Below are 5646 nucleotides of genomic sequence, written 5' to 3'. Positions count from 1 at the left end.
GCCTTTGCAGGATGTTCGAGTCGTGGCCAGTATGGGCATTATGGTTGGCAAGACGGAGAAAGTGGATATGGCCTTTACTCGTGCACATGGAGTGGCCCGCATCTTAGTGAGCGTTTTGGATATTGAGTTCGTGCCTGACGTGGTTAACTGTACTTATAGAGGAGAGGTGTTTCCTCTTGAGATCGAGTTTGAGGACGCTGCCCTGTTTGCTGAGGCAATGATTGGGAATGATGTTGACATGCACGAGGGGGACGACAGTGCAGGAGCGGAGGGGGCACCGACTGACGAGTCGACTCGTGAGGGGACTAACGGCTCCCGTCCTGTGGCTCAGACCGGGGATGGGACCGGGGTTGAGCCGGCACCTTCTCCATCGGTGCCTATGACCTCGTTGCGGTTCGGGTCCTTTGAGCCAGCCTCTGCCCCTCCCAGACTTTGGAGTGACCGGGTAGATTCTGATGATGCGTTTGAGCAGTCACTACCTTTGTTGGAGTTTGAGGATGCCGGTGGGGCACTGGCTGGATGCTCCGTGCGGACATCGTCGGTGAGGACTTTGGTTGGTTCCGGGGACGGGGAGTCGGTGGTTGCTCCACCGGAGGCTCTCTCTCCTTCGGGCGTGGCGGTGGCGGCCGTGCCTTCTGTGGCGTTGGGGGAGGGGGCTTGGGGCAGGCGGCTCTGACTCCCACTTCCCCCTTCACTTCCCCGACATCGGCATCGCTGGTCATGACGGGACCGGCAGGTGCTGGGAGAGGAGGTCCGAGGCAGGCGGCCTCGGCTCTCTCTCCTTCGGGCGTGGCGGCGGCGCCCGCGCCTTCTGTGGCGTCGGGGGAGGGGGATCTGGGGCAGGCGGCCCTGACTCCTCTTTCCTCGTCGGCGGTCAGGAGGACCGCATCTCCTTCGCCTGTGGCGGCGCCCGCGCCTTTGGTGGCGTTGGGGGAGGGGGGTATGGGGCAGGCGGCCCTGACTCCTCCTTCCTCGTCGGCGGTCAGGAGGTCCGAGCCTCCTCCCAGCGTACCCGTTGCTATGGGTCTCGGCTTGGGGCACTTGTCCGAGGGGCATGGGAGCCCGCAATCGCCTCCTCCGGTTTCCTTGGTTGACCGTTCGCGGGTTTCAGCGCGAGGGGTTACTAGGGAAGAGGTCGTTGCTTTTGGCGGGATCCCGGACCCGGCCTCGACGGGGAGGCGGATGAGTGCCCGCATTCAGGAGCTTCCGGAGGCTGATGACATGCAGCAGAGGTGCGCTATGAGGGCGGCCAAGCTTCATGATGCTGCGATCTCTACTGGTATGTCCGTCAACATATCTAATTCTTTATTGCATTTTTATAATGAGGAAATTATAAATAATGCAAACCAATTAGGAGTTTCACTCGGGGCTACAGATAGTGAGATTTCCAATTCGGCGAATGATTTGTTAGATTTGGAGGCGGAGCGTGCCTTAGAAACTATTCGTAATCTTGGAGCGGTTAAACCCATGAATGACAATGAGATTAATGCATTAGGGGTTAGAGTGCTCGATAATATGTGTGTGGATCTAGCACCATCCAATCATGAGTCTGAGGACGATGATATACCCATAGAGAATGCAGTTGTTTGTTCCGCTGAGCCCGGTTATGAGGATCGGGAGTCAGGACTTAGTAAACCCAAGCGTAAGTGGAAACGGAAAATTTACCCCGCTTCTGCAGTTCGTAGGAGTGCTAGGATTCAGACGACTAAAAAATTTCATGATGAGTGATGAAAGGAATCTTTTGGAATAGCAGAGGTCTGAAAGACTTGGCTAAAAGAAGGTTTCTTGCTAAGGCTTCTCTGGACCATCGTTTAGATTTTATTGCTCTATCGGAAACTGGTAGAGACAACTTTGCGCCCCAGTTCCTTTCCTCTCTTGCGGGTGGTGTTGATTTTGATTGGCATTGCCTCCCTCCGCGAGGAAGATCGGGTGGTATCTTGCTGGGTGTGAGATGCGATTCGCTTGAAGTCCGGAGTGTAGTGATGGGTGACTTCGCGGTTAAGTTTCGAGTCAGGTCTAAGGTTGATGGTTCAACTGGGCGTTGGTGGCGGTTTATGGTGCCGCACAGCCCGAGCTTAAACCGGAATTTTTGGCGGATCTTGTTCGGATTTGTGGGTCCGAACAGCTTCCAATCTTAGTTGGGGGTGATTTCAACATCATTAGGAGGAGAGAGGAGAAGAATAATGATAACTTTGACGGCAGGTGGTCGTTCATGTTCAATACTATTATTGAAAGCTTGGATCTGAGGGAGATAGAGCTTTCTGGTAGAAAGTTTACCTGGGCTAACTCTTTGCCCAACCCGAGTTACGAGAAGCTTGATCGCGTTCTTGCGAGTGTGGAGTGGGAACAGAAGTTCCCGCTTGTGACGGTTCAAGCTCTTTCATGGGGGTTTTCCGATCACACACCCCTGTTCGTTGACTCAGGGGAGCCGAACCACGTGGGAAACAAAAACACCTTTTCTTTTGAGATGGCCTGGTTCGAACGCGAAGGGTTCCTAGACCTGATCGCTAGTGAATGGGCGAAGGGTGTAGGCGGTAGGACCACGGTTGAGCGTTGGCAAAATAAGATTAGGAGTTTGCGAAGCTTCTTACGGGGTTGGGCTAAGCACCTTAGTGGGGTATATAAGATTGAAAAGGACAGGCTCCTCTCTCTTATACATAATCTGGACGTTAAGGCCGAATCCACGATTTTGATGCCTGCTGAGCTCCAGGTTAAAACTGAAGCAGAGAAGAGGTTGAAAGAACTTCTCCGCGAAGAAGAATTGAAGTGGGCTTTGCGGGCTAAGGTTCGCAAAGTGGTCCAAGGGGACGCGAATACTCAATTCTTTCATCTGATTGCTAATGGTAAGCACAGAAAGAAGAGAATATTCCAACTTGAACAAGATGAGGGCACTATTGTAGGACAGGATAACCTAAAAACATATATAACTGAGTATTATAGGCAGTTATTTGGACCTCCGGAGGATAATTGTGTATCTCTCGATGAGTCCAGAACTGAGGATGTGCCTCAACTTTCGGCTGCTGAAAATGATATTCGGACCGTTTTCGGAGAAGGAGGTGTTCGATGCTATAGCACAGTTGAAAAATAATAAGGCTCCCGGACCGGATGGATTTCCGGCGGAGTTCTACAAGAAGTGCTGGCATATTATTAAGGGGGATTTGCTACCTATGTTTCATGATCTGTTCTCTGGACAACTTCAATTATTTCACTTGAATTTTGGAACTATCACACTGCTTCCTAAGAAGACGGATGCTGTGAGAATTGAGCAGTTCAGGCCGATCTGCCTTCTCAATGTTAGTTTTAAAATATTCACCAAGGTCAGGACTAATAGGCTCACACAGATTGCGCATTCTGTGGTGCAGCACTCCCAAACTGCTTTCATGCCGGACAGAAACATCCTTGAAGGGGTGGTCGTCTTTCATGAAACGCACCATGAAATCCATTCCAAGAAGTTAGATGGTGTCATTTTTAAGGTGGATTTCGAGAAAGCGTACGATAAGGTTAAATGGCCATTTCTCCAACAGGCATTGCGTATGAAAGGTTTTGATGAAGTCTGGCGACGCCAGGTTGAATCATTTACGCAAAAAGGGAGTGTGGGAATTAAAGTGAATGACGATATTGGTCATTACTTCCAGACACATAAAGGCCTAAGACAAGGAGATCTGATGTCCCCTATCTTGTTTAACATTGTGGTTGATATGTTAGCCATCTTGATAGGAAGGGCTAAGGAGAATGGTCAAGTGGGTGGCTTGGTACCTCATCTGGTTGATGGAGGTGTATCCATCCTTCAGTACGCTGATGATACAATCATCTTTATGGAGCATGACCTAGCCAAGGCGAGAAATATGAAGCTGGTGTTATGCCTTTTCGAACAATTGACCGGGTTAAAGATTAACTTTCATAAGAGCGAGCTGTTCTGCTTTAGTAGAGCCAAAGACGAACAGGAGGCTTATCGGCAATTGTTTGGGTGCGACTTGGGGGATTTACCTTTCTCGTACCTAGGTATTCCAATCCACCATAAAAAGCTGACCAATAGAGAATGGAAATGCATCGAAGACCGGTTTGAGAAGAAACTGAGTTGCTGGAAGGGCAAGCTCATGTCATATGGAGGCCGATTAATTCTGATTAATTCGGTGCTCACGAGTATGCCTATGTTTCTCTTATCGTTCTTTCAAGTCCCAGTTGGTGTTAGGAAAAGACTGGACTTTTATCGATCGCGTTTCTTTTGGCAGGGTGATGATCTCAAAAGAAAATACAGACTTGCAAAATGGGATATCATCTGTCGACCAAAAGACCAAGGGGGTCTTGGTATTGAGAATCTTGAAGTTAAGAACAGGTGCCTTCTTAGCAAGTGGCTGTGGAAGCTTTCTTTTGAGACTGATGCCATGTGGGCCCAAATCCTTCGCAGCAAGTACCTACAGACAAAGTCCTTGTCCCAGGTCACAGTCAGGCCAACTGACTCGCCTTTCTGGAAAGGCCTGATGAAAGTCAAACAAACTCTGTTTAATAGGACAAAGGTTGTTATTGGCAACGGCGCTAGTACGCGCTTCTGGGAGGATACTTGGCTCGGCGAGACACCCTTGGCCATTCAATATCCGTCTTTATATCGCATTGTTCAACGACGTGAGGTGTTTGTTGCTACGGTGTTTCAATCCACCCCCTTAATATTCAGTTCAGACGGTTGTTAATGGGCAATCGTTGGGAAGATTGGCTTCGTCTAGTTCGGAGACTAATGGATGTCCAGCTTTCTCAACAACCCGATGAATTACGCTGGAAACTGACTAGGTCTGGAGTATTCACGGTTAAATCAATGTATATTGATGTAATTAATTCGAGCTCCATTCCTACCTCCAAGCATGTTTGGGCTGTCAAAGTTCCTTTGAAAATAAAAGTGTTTATGTGGTTTGTCCATAAACAGGTTATTTTAACCAAGGATAACTTGATTAAGCGTAATTGGACAGGACCTACGAGGTGTAGCTTCTGTGATCGGGACGAGACGATCAAACATCTCTTTTTTTATTGCCCGTTTGCCAGAGTACTTTGGCGGACGGTTCACATTGCTTTTAATATTACTCCACCGAATTCTGTTACTACGTTATTTGGGACATGGCTCACTGGGATTGAGCCTGAATTAGCGAGACATATTCGTGTTGGAGTTTGCGCTTTGTTGTGGACTATCTGGACTTGCAGGAATGATTTGGTTTTTAACAGAACATCACGTATTCACTTTTTCCAGGTTATTTTCTGAGCCACGGCCGTGATCCGTTCATGGTCGCTACTCACTCCGATGGAGGCCAGGGAGCATTTGGTTACTGGATCTATCCGCTGGGAGATGGTAGCTCGGGATATCTTCAACCGGTTTGGATGGCGGTTATGTAATAGGATAGGCAATTAGTTTACCTATCTATCTTTAGCCAGTCGGTTGTGGCGTCTTATCTTGGCTAGTCTGTGTGTCCAGCCTCTTTAGCTCTGTGTGAGCTGTCTTTTTATTACTTTTCAGTCGGAGACTTTGGAACCTTGTTGGAACCTTTTATTTCGGTAATAAGATGGCCGTATGCATCATTCTGATGCAGAGGCCGGGGAGATCCCCCTTTTCGAAGAAAAAAAATTCGTTTCACATTCGGGTCGGCTCACCGGTCATTGATC

Source organism: Triticum aestivum, chromosome 2D (genome assembly GCF_018294505.1).
Source record: "Triticum aestivum cultivar Chinese Spring chromosome 2D, IWGSC CS RefSeq v2.1, whole genome shotgun sequence".
In the NCBI taxonomy this organism is placed as follows: domain Eukaryota; kingdom Viridiplantae; phylum Streptophyta; class Magnoliopsida; order Poales; family Poaceae; genus Triticum; species Triticum aestivum.
This window is presented reverse-complemented; position numbering follows the sequence as displayed.